General features: G+C 37.6%; 1 protein-coding gene and 1 pseudogene across 2 annotated transcripts in view; one reads left to right on the forward strand and one right to left on the reverse strand.

Moving 5' to 3' along the window:
* DSCAM (DS cell adhesion molecule) overlaps positions 1-21,012 on the forward strand; it is an 834,563-nt gene that overhangs the window by 258,101 nt on the left and 555,450 nt on the right. The window lies entirely within an intron of this gene.
* On the reverse strand, positions 11,206-12,261 carry LOC119530427 (annotated as a pseudogene).

The following is a 21,012-nucleotide window of genomic DNA, read 5'->3' on the forward strand; positions in this document are numbered from 1 at the left end:
CATTATCATCCATGTGACCTAAGTCCAGTTTTTCTCCAGATTATCTTCATGTGTATGCAGTATGCAGTATGTTCAGAATCCTAATTATTGGAATCCTGATATATTTGTTCTATGTGTCTGTATCTATTTTCCCATATTGCTAGCTCTACTCCTATGCTTAATGTTGCATGTAAAGAATACCTTCGGGGATTGTGATATAGTTTGTATGTTCACTACACATGTTTATAACATATTGTGCTACTTTGAATGTATTATGTTCCCTAAAACATCATTATCTTTGATGCAATCTTGTGTGGGCAGACACATTACTGTTGATTAGATTTAATTATTTGATTGCGTGTTTCCATGGAGATTTGACACAACCAATGGTAGGTGCTAATTCTGATTAGATAATTTCCATGGAGGTGTGGCCCCACCCATTCAGCATAGGCCTTGATTAGTTTACTAGAGCACTATATAAGCTCAGACCGAAGGAGCGAGCTTGCTATAGCCAAGAGGGACGTTTTGAAGAATGCACAGGAGCTGAGAGAGGAGCTGCAGCTTATAGAGACATTTTGGAGATGACCCTTGAAAGCAGACTTTTACTCCGGAGATGCTAAGAGAGGAAAATGCCCCAAGAGCAACTAAGTGTGACATTTTTGAGGAGCTGCAGCCTAGAGAGGAACATCCTGGGAGTAAGCCAATTTGAAACTAGAACTCTGGAGCAGATGCCAGCCATGTGCCTTCCCAGCTAACAGAGGCTTTCTGGACACCATTGGCCATCCTTCAATGAAGGTACCCGATTGTTGATGACTTACCTTGGACACTTTGTGGCCTTAAGACTGTAACTGTGTAACCAAATAAACCCCCTTTATAAAAGCCAATCCATTTCTGGTATTTTGCTTAATGGCAGCATTAGCAAACCAGAACAGATTTTGATACCGAGAGTGGGGTGCTGCTGAGTTTGCAAATACCAAACATGTTGGAACAGCTTTTTAAATGGATAAGGGGAAGATTCTGGAAGAATTTGAGAAGCTTTTAGAAAAGGCCTCAACTGCTTTGAAGAGACTGTGGAATTATGGGCTCAAAAGGAACTTTCGATGAGGCCTTGAGCAGAAATGATGAATGTGTTGTTGTGAACTGGAATAAAGACGACCCTTGTTTTAAAGTGGCAGAGACTTTGGCAAAATTGAGTCCTGGTGTCGTATGGAAGGAAGAATTTCAGAGCGACAAGCTGGAAAACTTGGCTGATGAGATTTTGAAACTAAAAGTTGTGGGTATAGAATGGCTTCTCCTTGCCGCTTATAGTAAAATGCGAGCAGAGAGAGATAAACTTAGAACTGAACTCTTGGGTTCAAAGAAACCAGAAACTGACAGCTTGGAAAATTCTGGGCTTCCAGCGGGTAGAACCCCAGAAGTTACAGCCCCACATGAGGATTTAACCAAACATGTAACCCCAACACCATTTCAGTACAAGCCAAAATTGGAGACGGAGTTATCCAGAAAGAATTTGTGGAAAGTCCTATTGTCTGATGGCTTTGACCCCTCTGTGCTTCATGTGAAGCCAATGGAATTTTTGCGAGATCTTTATAGACAGAGCTGTTGCCGGTCAGGACTGGAGGAGACAGAAAAGGAATAAATTGAAAGAAAAATTTCTTCAAAAACAGAGCCCTGGAGGTTGAGGTCTGGAGTTAAGAGGCCTTGGACTGGGAGAGCAGAGTGGCCCACACGTACGGAAAGGGTGAGTTTGCCTCGGAGGTCGAGCGTGGGCCTTCCACCTCAATGTTCAGGAAGAGTGCTGTCACCCCAGGCTCAGAGAGGGTGGAGCACATTCCCTGTGGATTGGGGAGAGCCTGGACACCACCCCCACTCTTCTGAAGGGGGTGAGCGTGTGCCCTGGAGATGGAAGGGAATCCGGGAGCTGCCCCGATGTTTGAGGAGGGTGGGGCCAAAAAGGTGGTCTCCCCAATGTGTGGATATGTTGGAGCACTCATCCCAGCATTTGGAGAGAAAAGGGCTGCCACAAAGGCCCTTAGGAAGGGTTAGACTCCCGCTCTCTCAGGGCCCAAGGATAAAACATCATTCTCTAAATGACTCTCAGACTTTGAAATCTAATGGAGTTTGTTCTGTGGGTTTTAGGAACTGTTTTGGTCCCTTAAACCCTGTTTTCCTTTCAGTTTCTCCTTATGGAAATGGGAATGTTTACCCTATGAATGTCCCTCCTTTGTATATTGGAAGCAGATAACTTGTTCTAAGTTTCACAGGTCCACAGCTAGAAGAGAAATTTGCCTTAGGACAGACCATGCTTGTAACGGATTTTGATGAGATCTTGTACTTTACTATTGTTACTGAAAGCATTTGAGTCTTTGTGATATCATGATGGGATGGCTGTATTTTATATATGGAAAGATCATGTCATTTTGGGGTCCAGGGTGGAATGTGCCAGTTTGAATGTATTATGTCCCCCAAAATGTCATTATCTTTGATGCAATCTTGTATGGGCAGACTCATTAGTGTTGATTAGATCGTAATTCTTTGATTGAGTGTTTCCATGGAGATGGGACCCACCCAACTTTAGGTGCTAACTCTGATTAGATATTTCCATGGAGGTGTGGCCCTGCCCATTCACAATGGGCCTTCATTAGTTTACTAGAACACTATATAAGCTCAGACAGAAGGAGCGAGCTTGTTACAGCCAAGAGGGACACTCTGAAGAATGCACAGGAACTGAGAGAGGGACATCCTGGGAGAAGGCCATTTTGAAACCAGAACTCTGGAGCACACGCCAGCCATGTGCCTTCCCAGCTAACAGAGGTTTTCTGGACACCATTGGCCATCGTCCAGTGAAGGTACCCAATAGTTAATGCCTTACCCTGGAGACTTTATGGCCTTAAGACTGTAACTGTGTAACCAAATAAACCCTGTGCCGGTTTGAGTGTATTGTGTCCCCCAAATACCATTATCTTTGTGGTCTTGTGTGGGGCAGACGTTTTTGGTGCTGGTTAGATTTGCTTGGAATGTGCCCCACCCAGCTGTGGGTAATGATCATTTTGATGAGATGTTCCCATGGAGGCATGGCACCACCCATTCGGGGTGGGCCTTGATCAGTGGAGCTATATAAATGAGCTGACTCAGAGAGAGGAAACTAACTGAGTGCAGCTGGGAGTGATGTTTTGAAGCGGAGAAAGCTTGCTAGAGAGGAGCGTCCTGGGAGAAAGCCGTTTTGAGGCCGGAGCTTTGGAGCAGACACCAGCTGCCTTCCCAGCTAGTAGAGGTTTTCCGGACGCCATTGGCCATCCTCAGGTGAAGGTGCCCGGTTGCTGATGTGTTGCCTTGGATGCTTTGTGGCCTTAAGACTGTAACTGTGTAGCGAAATAAACCTCCATTTTATAAAAGCCTATCCATCTCAGGTGTTTTGCATTCTGCAGCATTAGCAAACTAAGACAAACCCCTTTATAAAAGCCAATCCATTTCTGGTATTTTGCTTAACAACAGCTTTAGCAAACTGGAACACATATAATCTAGGAGTCTTTTATTCTTGCCACTTATTGATGGCACTGACTGTTATATTGGTTTTTTAATCTGGTGTGTGTGTGTGTGTGTATACATGTGTGTGTCTGTGTATTTTATCACATTTGGTGCTAAAAGAAAATTTAAAAATACCTATAATCTGAAAAACACATTGAAATCATTTACTACAGTTACTTTTTGTATGTGCTTTTGAATAAGCATTCTCACTATTTGAACACATTGTAACAGTTCATCTCTTTTTGCTCAGGTCCAACAAAAAGATTTGGATTTAGATATGCAATCAGCCATTGAAATGTATGCATAAGAAATTGTTTACATAATGAGTTGCTTTGTGGAATTTCATTGCATGCAGTCTCCAGTACCAAATAGCCGATACAAGTAGCACTTAATTGGGAACTGTCCAAATCTGGATTTCAGGACCTTAATCCTTAACTACAGGTTGACATTTATCTACAGTAATTACCTTGTGATTCATCCACATTGACTAGCATCTACTAACCTCATCAGCATATGGGATAAGGGAATTAGAAATAGAAGCAGATCAAATATATTACATTTTATAGTATCCGTAGAGAATAATATTTGACTCTGGAAGGGAAAATATATATTAGACTGAGTTATTTAATTTTTTTGACAAAAGAAGAAATTAAAGTAAAGAAACTTCACTTCAATGAAGATATTAAGCTTTAAAAGAGCGTAATAATTTAGCATTATTTACAAATTACCAATTTTAAATGCTTTTCTATCTGTGTCTAGGTAAGACCATGGATTCCAATTCTAGTGTACCCTGGAAGGCCTGGGTGCCAAGTGGATCCATCTAATGGTGGGAAAATATGCAACATAGGCTGGTAGAACAAGACAGTCATATTTTGGAAGGAATGAAGGAAAACTTACATGCTGGCCTTAAATTTCCTCCCCATTTTTCTCACCTTCCCAGCTCCCCCACACCAGAGGGGGATGTGAAAGTTGCCGCACTTATAGGACTATGGACTTTGGAATAAAATAAACATGGGTTTGAGACTTGGCTTCCCTGTTAATTAGCTGGGTATGTAAATTGATGTCCCAGAGCTCTATTTCCACACCTGCAGGGGATGTTAGTCATTACCTCACTGGTGCTATAATAAATGTTTAGAAAGGTGATGACCAGAATTATCTTTGTTTTGCTACATTCTTGACAGATATTGTTGCTGGGTATAGAATTCTGTATTGACATTCATTTACCTTCAGAATTTTTGTAGGAATTTTCTTGTGATTTTTCTCACATATTTTATTGCTGATGGCCAATCTTTTGTCAATTTAGTTGTCATTCCTTTGCCAGGAATCTGCCTTCTTACCTTTCTAATAGGTTTTAATATTTTTCCCTTGTTCTGTGATGATTTATAGTTTCAAGTCTTCAAGGCATGTTTCTTCTTCTTTTTAAATTCTATTTGGCTTGTAATATTTCTGGAATCTCCTGGTTCGTGTTGTTTATCAGTTTCTAGAATTTTCTTCCATTTTTATCTGTTCAAATATTTTCTCTCTCATTGCTTCTTCTGGGATTCCTATTAAAAATAGCTTGGAATTCTCTATTATGTTTACCTTTTCTCCATTACTTTCATCTTTCATAATGTCTTCTGTGAGCTATGCTTTGAGTGATTTCCTCCTATCAACCTTTCCCTTCTGTGTCCCGTCTGTTTTCCAGTGCATGTACTGAATTGTTGTTTGTTTTGGAACTCAGTTGAGACATTTCATTTCCTCATTTTGTGGCACACCATGGTCATTGGTCTATGTGAAAATCCTTCCCCTTTTGAAATATTTATTCTATTTATTCCCATGGCATGCTCCCTTTCTCCTCCCTCATCATTTGAAATGCGCTAATGTGTTTAATGTGCATCCCTTCCAGTGTTTATAGGTGTTTTTGTACAATGTGTATTATTGTTTCCTGTGAATGTCAGTTTAAGTCATATAATTGAATGGTTCTATACTTCTTTTAATTTTCAACGCTATCTTTATGAAATTCTTCCACACTGCTGTATGTAAATTGAATTTCTTATTTCTAACAGCTGCATTGTACTCTGTGGTTTGTGTATACCTACATCTAATTTATTCTTTTCCCCAGAGATGGATAACAGGATTATTTTCAAGGCCCCACCACCACAAATATTATTGCAATGGTCATTCTCATATTTTTCCCTTTATGGACACACATCAGAGTCTCATTGGGAAATATGCACAGAAGGATGCTACAGTTATTGCCAGATGGCTCTCCACCATGGCTGCATTGCTCTCCACTCTTTGCTGCAATGCATGAGGGTTCCTACATTCCTGCATCCTCATCAACTCTTAGAAATAGCTAGTTTTCTAGTTTTTGACAGATGAAAAGCTATAAAATGATATCTTATGATTTTATTCATATTTTTTCCTGTTTACTAATGAGTTTCAGGATTTCTGTATATTTATTTGAACTCAGTGGGTTTTCTCTTCTAAAAATGCCTGTTCATATAATTTGCCTGTGATACTATTGTAGTTTCCATCCTTTTCTTTTTGATTTTCGGAAATTCTATACATATTCTAAATCTTAATTTTTATTGATTTTACACATTGCAAATACCTTCTCTCTTTCTGATACTATTTTAACTTTGTCCATGGTTTCCTTTATTGAACCCAAATCTATAAGTTTTTTTTAATTTCATTTATAGGTTGTTTCTATTTAATTTTATAGGTGTGTATATTTTTTGAGGTTTTTTTGTGTACAATAATATGCACTTATGAAAATTGCTTGCCTTAATGTGTTTTGTCATTTGAACATACTTATGTAAATGCCATCCAAAACAAGATATAAGAGACTTTAATTAACGATAACCATAGAATGTTCCCTGGTGCCCATTGCCAGTCCATTCCCCACCCTCTTCCATACAGGATGCAACCACTTTCTGGTTTCTTTCATTGCAGATTAGTTTTACCTATTTCTGGAGTTCCTATGACTAGAATATGATTGGATGCCTTCTTTGGCAGATGACTTTTTATCAGTGTAAAGTTTTTGAGAGTCACACATGTTGTCTATTTCAGAATTTCATTCATTTTATTTCTTACTTTTCAATTTGACTGTTTTCCCATTCACCTGTTGCCAGACTTCTGGGCTATTTCCAGGATTTGGTTAATGTGATTAAGCCTGATGTGTATATTTTTGTGGACATCTTTTTGTGGGCATGTTAGTGTATCTCTTGGGTAAATATTAGGATGTTTAGCTTTATAAGCATGTTTAACTTTATAAGAAACTTCAAAAAGATACCGTGTTAAACTCCTTCCAGAAATGTATGGTAGCTCTTTTTTTTTCCACATTCTCTCCAACTTTTGAAAATTATCAGCATTTATAATTTTACCCATTCTAGTGTGTTTGAAATGAGATTTTGTGATAGTTTTAGTTTGCATGTACCAGATTACAAATGATGCTGAGCACCATTTTGTGTGCTTTTTGGCCACGGTAGGTCTTATTTTGTGACACGACTGTTCAAGATTTTTGACTGACTTTTATTGGGTTGTTTGTCTTATTATTATGAGTCTTAAGAGATCATTTTGTATATTGATATGAATCTTTTCTTAGGTATATGTATTATGAATTTTTTCTAATTTGTAGCCTCCGTACCTCTTTATTAATGATGCTTTTTGATTAGCAAATTTTAAAAAATAGCAATGTATAATTTTTTTATTTTTTCCCATCCTTAATGGTTAACGCCCTTTTTTCTGTTTTAAAAAAATCTTTATCTCATGGTAACAATGATATTCTTCTAGGTGTTATTTTTTTCTTTTTGTTTAAAGAAGATTTATGGTCCAGGTTTTACACTTAGGTCTTAGGAGACATCAAAATCAAATTTTATCTAAGAAGTGAGGTTGGACTCAAGTTCATTTTCCTCTATTTATCTGATCCTTACAGCATTGTTTGCTAAAAAGACTTTCCTTTCCTCCAAAGACCCCTGCACCATTTAAGTGGCTTTGCCCCTTGATTAAAAAAAATATATAGCCTACATGTGCGGCTGTCTATTCTGTTACACTGATTGTCGATTTTCATGCCAATACCACATTCTTTTTGATTGCTAGAGCCCTATAACTGGTCTAATAATCAGATTATGAAATGTCTTTTTTTAAAAAATGGTTTTGCTTGCACTGCCTTAATTATTTAAGCTTTATTGCAATCCTAAAAATGAGATAGTGTAAGTGATTTTCCTTTGTGAGTACATTTTGGCTTTTCAAGTTCATTTTTCTGGTCTTACTGCACTAGCTAGGACTTCTAGTACAATGTTGGTTAGACATGAATAAAAGTAGTGTTTACAGCCTCACCTTGTTCCCAATCCAAAGGGAAAAGTATTCAGTATGTCAGCCTTAGATGTGGTATTATTTGTAGATTTTCCATAAATTCCTCTTATCAAATTGTGGAAGCTTTTTCTGCATATATTAAGACAATCTCCTTTATTCTTGAATGTGATGAATAATTTTTATTGATTTTTGGATGTTAGACCAGTTTTGTGTTCCTAATATAAATTCTCTTGGGTAATGATGTATTACCCTTTTCATGTTTTGTTATCAGGATTGTACAACCTCATAAAATTAGTTGGAAAGTATTCCTTCCTCCTCCCTTTCTAAAATAAATTGGTATTATTTCTTTCAAAAATGTTGATATCTGTCCTGAAATTATTCGCTTTGTTACTATTTTTGTTGTTTTAAATGGGAAGGCTTTTGATTACAAATTCCATTTAACAGGTTTAGATTTTCCATTTTTTCTTGTATTATTTGGGGTAAGATGTGTTTTTCCTGGAATTTGTCCCTTTCATATAAGTTGTCATATTTATTAACATAAACTTAACTCACTATCCTTTTTCTATCTTTTCTATGTCTCTAGGATCTGAATAGATGCTACCCATGTTTTCCCTGCTATGGATAATTTGTATTTTCTATTTTTTTCCTTGAATGGTCTTGCTAGAGGTTTATCAATTTCATTAATCTTTTCAGACAACAGTATTTTCACATTGATAATTTTCTCTATTGTTTGTTTTTATTTCATTGATTTCTACTCCATTTTTTGTTATCTCCTTTCTTCTACTTTACTTTGTTATTTTTCCTAGCTTCTTAAGTTTGATGCCTAGATTTTTTATTTTGCATCCTTTTTTTTTCTATTTGAATATGGGCATTCAAAGCTATTACTTTCCACTTAAGCACTGCTGTCAGTCACTGCATTCCACACGTTTTGTATGTTGTGTTTTCTTTATCATTCCATCTAAAATTTGTTCTCTTCTTCCTTGTGGTTTTCTGTAGACCACGGCCTATTTAGAAATGTGTTGTTTAATTTCTAAATATTTGAGGCTTTTTAAAGGTATCTTATTATGACTGATTTTGATTTTAATATCATTTTTGCCAAAGAAATACTTTGAATGATTTTAATTATTTTAAGTTATTGAGATTTGTTTTATGGCCCAAAAATGGTTTACCTTGCTGAATGTTTCATATGCAATTGGCAAGAATTTGTATTACACATTTTGTTGAGTGGAGTGTTCTATAAATGTTACGTTAAATGGGTTCACAATGTTACTCATATCTTAACTACATTTTTTTTTTCTTAATTTTTGGACAACTTGTTTTGTTGATTACAAGGACAAGCATGTTAAAATCTCCAACAATGAATGTCGGACTTAAAAAAAAGTCTTCCTTTAATTCTGCCAATTTTTCAGTGTATTTTGAAGCTCTTTTGTTAGGTGCATATGTACTTAGTTCTGCTATTTCTTCTTTTTTTCTTAAATACATAAAATTTATTATGTTTAAAGAAATACAACTACATTCATGGTTTAAATTACTCCTGGGTAAACTATAGTGTTAAACAAATAGAAAATTATTATGATGTACACCACTAAAAACTAAGTTCAAACTACATAGCATTACTTTATTGTGACTTATAAAGGTACTTAGTTTTCATCTGTGTTATTTAAATTAATTACTAGTATTAGCAAAATGCAACATGGGACTACTTAAAATAGTATATTAACTTTGCCGGTTATCTGCATATAATTTATGCAAAAATTTTAATAATTTTTCCCCACAGTCACCCAATAAGGACATCTTTAAGCCACTTTTTATAAGCAGATGACACACATACATGTAAGAGCAATTTTATTAGCCTGAAGAAACTAAGTGAAATCTGGCAATAAATAATCACCATGCATTTACCAAACAATTAGTATTCTATTTGCTGTTCAGAGACAACTAATATTTATTGAGCACCTCCTATTTTACAGGACCAAAAACATAGAATTCTCAAATCCATCCTACAGGATAGGTAATAGTGTCTTTTATTTTATGGAGAGAAAACTCAGACTCAGACTATTAGGGACTTGCCCGTAAGCAACAGGACAACCCTAGGCTGTCCTGTTTAATTATACTGCTGCCAGTTTTAAGAGAACATATCGCCTATTTTTCACGTTTGTGTTACTGCCACCAAGTCTTTGCATTTACATTCGTTTTTCTTAAATTCTTGTGGACATAAGCAGTACTTTTTTCTTTTTTTACTTCACTATCACTTCTCTTTCCTACCTGTCTCCTTAAGGTCTTCATCACACACTATAATTTCTTGCTTATAAGTTTCATTACACTAAGCAGAAGTGGGAATATATACCATTAGGTATTACTGTATCACTCTGTAATTTAAGAATGACACAAACTTTTAAAAAGCTACACCAATTAAGAAAAAGATACAAACTATGATTTCTAAAACATACGTGTGTGTGTGTGTATATATACGTGTGTATATATATACACGTATATATACACACATATATTTTATATATACATGTACATATATACACATATATTTTATATACACGTATATATAAAATATACAGGTATATATATATTTTAACCTCATTTTCATCTTTTTTATTTATAAATATAACTTTATAAGTACAGAATGTTAAATAGCTTAAATGATTATGTATTAAGATCCCATATAAGGTACTGAAATATATATCCTTTAAAGTTTTAAAGTACCTCTCCGAAGAATTGGGCTAATGAGTGGTTCCTTATTTTAGTTCAACTAAATAAAATTATAAAAGGAGTGTTTTCCTTTACAGTACAGATGTATAAGTAGCCAGAAAGGTCAAACACAGAATTCAATAAATATTGAGGATATTCCAATAGTTACTAATATTGAATTCTAGCCAATTTCTAGTAATATGTAAGTATAGATTATCTTATAGAAAACCTGTTCTGTTAAAAGTGTCCTCATAGAAAGGGAAAGAACTATAAAGAAATGGATTACATCAGAGACCTACTGAATGCCCTTAATTACAGATTAGGGACCAAGGCGCAAGCTTAATAAATAACTTGTCTAAGTCATGTGCCGATCGTAGAGCCAGGTCTGGTTCCTGAGCCTGGCTTCTATTATGGGCTGTTTTTTACCACATCACAGTGTTCTCTCATTTTATGACTTAATCATATTACTTACTATATTTTAACTTTAATTTGGAAAATTATCAAGGAATAAAACTTTTCTCTGCAGCTCAACAATTCTCTTGTTTTTCTCAAAAATGAGCATTATCAGAACAGAATGTAGTTCAGAACATTAGAGCACTTTCATAGCTTCGTTAAAATGAGAAATTTATACAGGAAAAAGTTCACTTTGCATATGGTTTTAGTTTGTCTGCAAAAAGCTCAGTTGTAGCTTTAAAACCTTTATATCATAGTAATTTCGTATGTTGTGAAATGGTTTTCTGTAATCTTGACATTTTCTTCAAATAGCCGATTTTCCTGCTTTAGCTGCCTTATAAGAGCGTCCAAAGACTTCAATCTTCCTAGTGGTTGTTGCTCTTGTAGCTCAAGAAGTGTTATCTTTGAATGTAACTTAGAAACTTTTTGCCATCGATGTTCCTTATTTATGTCTTGTCTGCAGTAAGAATATTCAATTTGTAAAACTTGTGTTCCATAGTCTATATCCTTATATAAGGAGTCCTCAATGTCCATGTCTTCCATTTGCACAGTTTCTTGCGGGGCAGGTGTAAAAGAATTACTTGTAGGTCTAGGATTTTCAGTGGGTACAAAAATGGCAATAACAGATTCCTTATCTGTGTTTAATTCTTCAACTGTTTGAGTAATTGTGCTGAATAAAACTGGATTTCCCTGTGATGACTTAATTTCCACAGAGTTATTTGTAAAATTTGGATTAGCAGAATGGTTGTTGTTTCAAGAACTTCTTGAGTTTTCAAAGACTGCCGAGAACCTTCTGAATCTGTTGTTGTCAAAGTAATAGTTGTAGAATTTAGACTCTCATAAGATGTTTGCAAAACACCTCCATCCATATCTTGGTTAACTGATGTTTCCAAAGTAGATTGTGGTTTTTTAATAGCTTGTTTAACCAGGTTGAGTTAATATGTTATTTTGTATATTTTCTGGTTTGGGAGCTGGTGGCTGAGCCAAGGCAGTTGAATCAAGTAATTTTGCACATGCAGGGAGCACATTCAAATTAACTGTATTTTTCGTAGGCTCAATTGATGTAAATGATTCTTCTTTCTCACCCTCCAATTTTTTCTTTGGAGACTTTTTTTTTTGGAAGAGTCTTTTCCCTGATTGTCTTCTGGCAAAGAAAATATTGTTGACATTGCGGTTTGTTTCAAATGTTGAATACCCATCTGATGTCAAGAGAGTTGGAGTAAAGTGGCCATTACATAGGAACTGGTATTTACTGGGAACCCCTGAGTCACATTTCATATTCTTCAAACATTTTCTGAGTCTTTCTTTGTGGTGGGACATGGCTCGTGTGACACCCAGGAACGCCTGGCCCGGCAAGGGGTGCAGGCCAGTCCTTTTCACTGCTGTTTCCTCTTGATGGATTGCCTCTTAATATTAGGAAATGCCCCTCTTTATATCGGGTATTACTATTTGCCTTGAATTGTATTCTGTCTATTATTAGTATAGCCATCCAGCTTTACAGGGCATGGTTAGAGGGCATGTAATTTCCCAACCTTTTATTTTTAGCCAGCTGTATGTTTACGTTCTAAGTGTGTATCTTATGAAGAGCACATAGTTGCATCTTGTTTTTTCATCCAGTCTTTAAGCACTGTTTAGTCCATTTGTTGATAATGTGGTTATCAAATTATTTGGTTTAAGTCTTTCACCTTGTTATTTCTTTTCTATTTGTCCCTTTAGTTTTTAGTGCCTCACTTCCTTATTTTCTGACTTTTTTTGGGTGATCAAGTAATTATTTAACTCTATTTTCTTTTTAACAAAACTCTTGTGTTTTTAGAGGTTGCTAGAAATTACAGTATGCCTCTGTAACTTATCACAGTCTTATTTCTAATTATATTAAACTCTTTTTAAAAAGTAAGAAACACAAAATTTTAGAATTCCTTTTATTTTCCCCTCTACCTTTTGTGTTCTCTCATTCCTTTGTGTTCTATAAACCCCATAGTATGTTATATTTACTTTAAGCAACTGTTACATAAGAATTTATACTTTCTACTTTTTAAATTTTTTTTTATTCCTATTTTTATTCTTTCTGGATAAGAAAAATGTTCAAAAAATATATTGGATTGATAAATGCACAACTATATGATGGTAGTGTGAACAGTTGATGGTATACCATGGATGATTGTATGGTATGTAAATATATCTCAATAAAACTGAATTTAAAAAAAAAAGATATCATCTGCAAATAAAAAAAATTAGAATCACAAAATTATGTAATTCCTTTTATCCCCCCCACCTTTTGTGTTCTCTCGTTCCTTTGTGTTCTATAAACCCTACAATATGTTCTTATATTTGCCTTAAGCAATTGTAACTTAAGAATTTGTATTACATATAATACAACATATCACCCATGTGCTTGTGCAAACATACACTCACACAAGTGTGTGTAGACACACAAATACATATTTATGTGTATACACACTTAAATATTAATAGTAATTAATATATTTAAAGGTAATAAGTAAATCCTTTAATTTTACCCATATATTACACTTTTTTGTTTTCATTCTTTCTTGCATACTTGAGCAATGTGATACCTAGTATCATATTCCTTCCGTCCAAAGAACTTTTGGCATTTCTTATAGTACAGGTTTTCTGGCAACAAATTCTTTGAGTTTTGTTCTGGCTGAAAATGTGTTTATTTAGTCTTCTTTTTTTTTATGTATACTTTGGCTAGATATAGATTCTATATTGACAGCTTTTATATGATTTCAGCAGTTTGGGAATTTTATTCTATTGGGAGAAAGTTAGCCATTGTTCCTTTTGTACTTCTCCTGTGTATAATGTGGGCTGGTTTATGTGGCTGCTTTTAAGATTTTATCTCTATTATTGGTGTCCAGAGGTTTTCCTATGCTGTGCCTAGATGTGCTTTTTAAATTATTTTTAAAATTTATCATGTTCTTGATTTGCTAAGTTTCTTGGATATAAATGTTGATGTCTTTCATCAATTTGAAAATTTCTTAACTATTGTCTCTCAAAATATTTTTTTCTGCTCTTTCTCCTTTCTTTTCTGTACTCCAGTTATTTGTATTTCTTGATAATATCCCATAGGTCTTAGATGCTTTATTTCCTTTTTTTCACTTTTTATTTTCTTTATGTTTCAGTTTATCTAATTTATACTGAACTGCCTTCGATTTCACGGATTCTTTCCCCTGTCTTGTCCAGTCTGCTACTAATCCTATGAAATGAATCCTTCTTCTCTGAGATGATAGAATTCCATTTTGATATTTATACTTGATTTTTATTTGACTGTTCCCTTTTCTGTTCTGAAATTCCTTCTCTGTTAATACACAATGTCCATATGTCCTAGTTTGCTAATGCTGCAGAATACAAAACACCAGAGATGGATAGGCTTTTATAAAAAGGGGGTTTATTTCACTACACAGTTACAGTCTTAAGGCCACAAAGCATCCAAGGTAACACCTCAGCAATCGGGTACCTTCACCGGAGGATGGCCAATGGCATCTGGAAAACCTCTGTTAGCTAGGAAGGCAGCTGGCATCTGCTCCAAAGCTCTGGCCTCAAAACGCTTTCTCCCAGGACGTTCCTCTCTAGCAAGCTTGCTCCTCTTCAAAACATCACTCCCAGCTGCACTCACTTCCTCTCTCTGAGTCAGCTCATTTATATGGCTCCACTGATCAAGGCCCACCCTGAATGGGTGGGGCCACGCCTCCATGGGAACATCTCATCAAAATTATCACCCACAGCTGGGTGGGGCACATTCCAAGCAAATCTAACCAGCATCAAAATTTCTGCCCCACACAAGACCACAAAGATAATGGCATTTGGGGGACACAATACACTCAAACCGGCACACCATATTTTCCTCTTGATCTTTTGTCATAATTACTTTTAAGTCCCTGACTGATAATTCAAACATCTGGGCCACTTCTATCTTTACTTCTGTTAACTGTTTCCTCTTTCAAACATGGCCCCCTTTCCATGCTTTTTTGTGTATCTTGTGATTTTTTGTTTTGCACTGGACATTGTATTGGCATTAAAGCAAGAATATTCACCCCCAAGGAGGACATGCCCCTTCTGTCAGACTGACAGTGTGGGGCTGCTCCTATGAGCATGTGATTATGCTGGCTTGGCCTCTGCTGCAGCTGTAGTCAGTTCACAGACGGCTTCACCCATTGTGAGGGTGGGCCCAGAGCTTGGCATTCAGCAGGACATGGGATTTGAGCATGAACCAGACTCTTTAGATCTCTTTGTGCCTCACCGGCTGACCACCAGCTTTTAAGCCATAAGAGATTGCTGTCTGCCTTACATCGTGGCTGTAGGCTTTTGGATTTCTGGGGATTTCTCTTTGCTCTCCAGACCTGTTCCTGCATTTGTGCACCCAGAGAGATCTCTTTTCCTTTAGTGCACTGCCCCAGTCTTCGGAGAGCTGCTGCAGTGTATGGTGAATGTCCAGGGTTCCTAGCAGGGATTCATCTCCACTTTCCTATCTTTCTTCCAGCCTTGTCATTTATTTTTTTATTCTTGCCTTCTTACTTTCCTACCATAAACTTCCTTTTGTTATTTGTTAATTATCTGTACTATATATTACTTTTGTATTTTAAAAGACATCTTGCTATATTAAGGTCTTAAATCCAAACTGGAATATAAGGATAAAAAGAAACAAAGAAATGAGCTATTTTAAAAATTTCATAAACCTGAATGAATGAGGTCATTTCTTGTTCACACAGTATTTCAACTTAGGAAAGTTATTACATAGCTCCGGTGCAAGGCAGTGAGAACGTGTTCCACAAGGTTGTACAGTATGTGTTAAGGAAGAAAAATAAGGGTAAGCAAGAAAATGAAAGGGTTTCCAAGCCCTCATTATCCCACAGAGAAGCATGCTGGAGCCAGAGGTCCTGGACAGTGTGTATGTTTCTAATGGAGAGACCCCCTGTACCCTGTGACCCTCCCCACTTGCAAGCTTGAGAGAGATCTGACTAAGGGGGAAATAAACAGCCCAGGTTTGGGTATCAGCTGTTCACCGGAGTTGTCTGGGAAAACCAGCTGCCCCACACCTGGGGACACTGAGGCCCATGGGAAGGTGCCATCCTTCCGTCAGGGAGGAAGACAAGTTAGCGATGGACACTTAAGCCGGTAGAAGAGGCTATTTCCATTGAGCTCATTGTCCAGGATATCCCGAGTGAACTCCTGGGGCCACTCCCTGGTCATTCTGCGCATTGCACTGGGAGTTAGTGCAAAACAGTGCAACATAGGGTGTACATCAAAGTGTTAACAGATATATCTTTCTTTGCAAGGTAGGATTGTGGTTCATTTTTACTTTGTTTTTCTGCCTTTCTATATTTCCTGAAGCTTTTACAATTCAAATGTATTTTATAATAAAAAGTCAATACAATCATTATCATTTTGAATAAAAAAGGAGATATATTTGCATTCCATGAGGAAGAGAATATAGTTCTTAATATTTTTTGCCTTTTCCATAAGTCTTCATCTGTTAGGCCTCAGCATCTCCTGGCGTGTACAAACTGGGGCGTCTCTGTGGCGATGGGGTACATGGGAAAGACAAAGGGTGCCCTAAACCCTCGAGGGCTCCCCTTTGTCACAAAATGGGCAGTTTGTGTGTTCTGAGGATTAGAAAGGTTTAATCCAAATTCATTTTCTTTATTCATCAAGGTAGACCAGCTCATCGTAAAGATTTTTTTTGATAAAAGTCTTTGAAACATATCCTAAAACACCATGTGCTTTTGTTAACCTGTTCACTTTGTTCTTTCCTGCCTTTTGAGAAACTGCCAAATTGGTATGAAATATAGGTAGATTCTAGCATGAAAGAATTTGACATGGGGAATTTGGAGATGGTACACATGCATTCTGCATCCATTGCTGAATGCTTAAGGCAAAAATAATGTATATATCAGAATTGGAAAGAGGAATGGACAGAAAAATATTCTTCAATAATATCAGACATAGTAGATTGTGTTGTCATTTTGTGGAGAGTCAATTCTCATAGAAAGTAAGAAAAATCTCCTAAAGGCTGAATTTTAATGCTTTTCAGAAAAAAAATTGTTTCTCATTATTTTCAAATCAATTCAATTTAACAAGTAATATTCACTGAGTGCTTGTGGTATGCCTGAAACTGATCTTAGCACCAGGAAAAATACGGTGGCCAACGAAACGTACCCAAGGTCTGACCTCATGGAGCTCATGATCCATTCATTTGAGAGAGAGAGAGGATGCTGGATGGGGAGGTGGAGTTTGAGGTATAATGAAAATTATTGTAAGAGTTGAAATAAAGGTCCAGCTTAGTACATTCCTTATAGTGATGGCACCTGTTTGGTTTAATGCACCTGGTCATAGTTGACTGATGAAAATGATCCCCAATTTCATTCGTCTTATTTAGTCTGGATGCTCAGGTTCAGTCTTACAAGTGCCCAAGGGGACACCTTCACAGTCTTGCCACCGTTCATGTTCATTGGCCTCCACAGCTAATAATAATAATAATAATATTTAATTATTTGGTGAGGTGCAATGTCCCAAGCAGTAAGCCAGTTCTGTTTCTTCACTTCTGCCTCTTCTGTCTTAGCAATCAAGACAAGGGGCATTGAGAAGTGAGAGAACGTGCACAGGGGCCTTGCGGTTAATGGGTGGTGGCAGACTGGGATGCAGGTGTGACCCAAAAATCAGGGACAACTTACCCATTGAGACACTGAAGCCACAGGTACTTCTAGGAGCCCACAAACATGTTTTAATTTCTTTTAAATACAGCAGGGAAAAATGAACATAATCCACCTTGGATTGTATGCATTTTTAAAGCAATGCAGCCATAAGATATAATTTGTAATACTCTATTTTTTTTGGAGGAAGGGCCCATGAAAATCAGGATGTGGCCCTGCCTACAGCCCTTGGTCTTTTCATATTCTCTTTGCCAGCCTCCTCCTTGTGTTTGTAATTGTCTCCCTCCCATCTCCACCCACCCTCCCCGTATACCATAAAGAGGTGCTTTATGGTCACAGCTGAGTCCTAGCGTGTTGCCCAGCGTTCAGAAGGGTGCAACGTAATTCGTTAAATGAGTGAATCAATAAGTAAATGAATAAATGAATGAGTGAATGAAAGCCATGACACCAGTGGTGGTGGTGATGTTATTTCCTTTTCTTCCTAGCAGACTTTTTTTTTGGTGGAAATGTGACATAAACTCTTGAATGTTTCAGTCAATGACATTTAAAAAGCAGTCTGTGTCACTTAATGCATACTGCTTTGAAGTAAAGGGAGAAGTAGAAATAATTTGAAACTCAGTGAAAGATAAATTTGCTCAATCCAGTCTATGATAAATTCAAACTGCTTTTGAGTTGTGAAGGAGAGCAGCTGTGTGGAAAAGCTAAATTAGGATGAACCCCAAGCCGTGAGAATCAATGAGCACCCAGAGGGTTTTAAACCATTTAGGCAGAGTTAAGGGTCAAATGTTGACCATTTCTGTCTTTTAATGTAGAGGGGTTTGCATGAGAATATGCATGCATGATTGTGGGTATTAGGATTTTATTCTATTACTTCTAATCTTGAATCTTCTCTGTATGATAACGTGCCGAGCGTGCATTGGGCTGTGGCATCCTGCCCCGTCCCAGGAAATATCCCGGACATACCTGGTCTTTCCAGAGCAGCGTCTTCACAGCGTCAGCCACGCCAAATGCTTCTGCTTTCTCTCCGGAAGCACATGCTGACTGGGAAACCCTGAACCATGAAATTTAGGACGATAATAACATATGTGAAAGTGGGAAAAGGATGAAAGCTAAATGGTCCGTTTAGCAGGGTGGGGAACAGACCTGTGTTTAAATGTGGACTTTGGTGTCTGTGCTTTCAGCTTGAGAATTCACATTTTGGCTATATTCACATGCTTTTTATCAGGAAGCTTCTATTTTCTGATGTATAAAGTTTACACGAAAGGACACATATGTTGTAGGCATGTGGGGGTGTTCTAGTTTGCTAATGCTGCCGGAATGCAAAACACTAGAGAAGGATTGGCTTCTGTAAAAGGGGGTTTATTGGTTACACAGTTACAGTCTTAAGGCCATCAAGGGTCCAAGGTAACACATCAGTAATCAGGTACTTTCACTGGAGGATGGCCAATGGTGTCCAGAAAACCTCTGTTAGCTGGGAAGTCACATGGCTGGCATCTGCTTCAGAGTTCTGGTTTCAAAATGGCTTTTTCCCAGAATGTTCCTCTCTAGGCTGCAGTTCCTCAAAAATGTCACTATTAGTTGCTCTTGGGGTTTTTGTCCTCTCTTAGCTTCTCTGGAGCAAGAGTCTGCTTTCAGTGGCCATCTTCAAACTGTCTCTCATCTGTAGCTCCTGTGCTTTCTTCAAAGTGTCCCTCTTGGCTATAGTAGCTTGCTCCTTCTGTCTGATCTTATATAGTGCTCCAGTAGTTTAATTCAGATCCACCCTGAATGGGTGGGCCAAAACTCCCATGGAAATTATCCAATCAGAGTCATCACCCACAGCGGGGTGGGGTGCATCTCCATGGAAACACTTGAAGAATTACAATCTAATCAACACTGATACGTCTGCCCACACAAGACTACATCAAAGATAATGGAATTTTGGGGGACATAATACATTCAAACTGGCATGGGGGGCACATGCCATGTGGAACTGACAGGAGTTATAATGGTCTTATTTTCCAAAATTAAGTCAGAAGTTCTGGAGTAAGACCTCCCGGTTCTCTTAACTGTGACCCAAAGGAATTCATTTGGAGGTATTTTCCCTCTCTTCAAGTTTAATCTTGCCTTTCTGTATAATGTTAAAGGACAACATTGATTGGAGACAAGGGCCCTTCCCCAAATAAGGGAATCCTGAATGCTGGCTGATGATCTAGATGACCCCAAGGCACTGATGATGAACATATGGCTGTTGATACTTCAGAAGCCATTTGGGAGGTAGGGACAGCAATTGAGTTCTCTGGAAATAAATTCCAACTTAAGTCTGATATGTTCCTTATCCCGAGGTGTTCTTTCTTTGTGACGTATCTCTATGACAACAGTGACACAAGTATTCTTCATTCACGTCTTAGCATTCTTTTGTTGGCATTGGCAGCTGCCTGGTGACAGAGCTCCTAGGTAGGCTTGAGCCAGCTCAAAGACCCGTGATCACCACCCTGGCTCCTGAGAGTTTATTATGCAGCCTCAGGTAGCTTTTACTCCTTTCTGTAGGAGCAGAACCTCCATTTGTCTTATTTTCCAAGTTATAGCCTCTTGTTATCTAATTGCCCTGGGTGCATGGTAGACTCTCAAGTGATAAAAGTATCATCGTCCACACTGGGCCAGTCAGTCATAAATGCCCAGCAGACATGGGATTCTAGAATAAGTCTGGCCCCAGAGGAGAAGCCGGTACCTTGGCCGGTGGAAGAGAACTCACACATAAAGGCTACATTCCCTTGGCTTCCATCTCTAATAACATATTACTTTAAAGTATTATTGAAAAGATGCTGCTTTGGGGTTAATGTGGGGGGGGGGGACGGACAAAGTTCTGCCTGTACTCTACTCCCACCCATCTTACCCTTGCCTCCCTCTACCTTTTAGGTACTCACCTGGAGGGACTTGAAGCAACTGGATGAATATGGTGCACCTTATTGGAGCACCAATTTTCCTTAGTACCAAGTAATACCTAACCCTACTTATATATTATAATAAACATGCATATGTTATGAATAGAGTGTGCCTTGATGTATTTTTAAGGCAATGCACTAAACTTGAAGATGTTGGGTCCTGTGGCTGGACACCTGAGCTCTGTCCTTGGCAGGTTCCCATTGTGTCTCAGAGTTGAGTGACTTCATCACGGTATCTCGGCCTCTTTAAAGGGTCTCTCTTTTTATCTTCTTTTCTCCCTACATCTTGGTTTCTACTGCTTTACACCTTCTGTCTCTCTCTTTCAACTTCTGCCCACTCCATTTTCTCTGTGACACCCATTCAGACTCCTGAGGGGAGGTTCTGCTATTCAACACACAGTACAGGGCACACCGCCTCCACTAGCCAGACTTCTGGTCTACCCAGCTGAAGCCAGGGAGGT

Source organism: Choloepus didactylus, chromosome 1, assembly GCF_015220235.1.
Source record: "Choloepus didactylus isolate mChoDid1 chromosome 1, mChoDid1.pri, whole genome shotgun sequence".
NCBI classification, from domain to species: domain Eukaryota; kingdom Metazoa; phylum Chordata; class Mammalia; order Pilosa; family Megalonychidae; genus Choloepus; species Choloepus didactylus.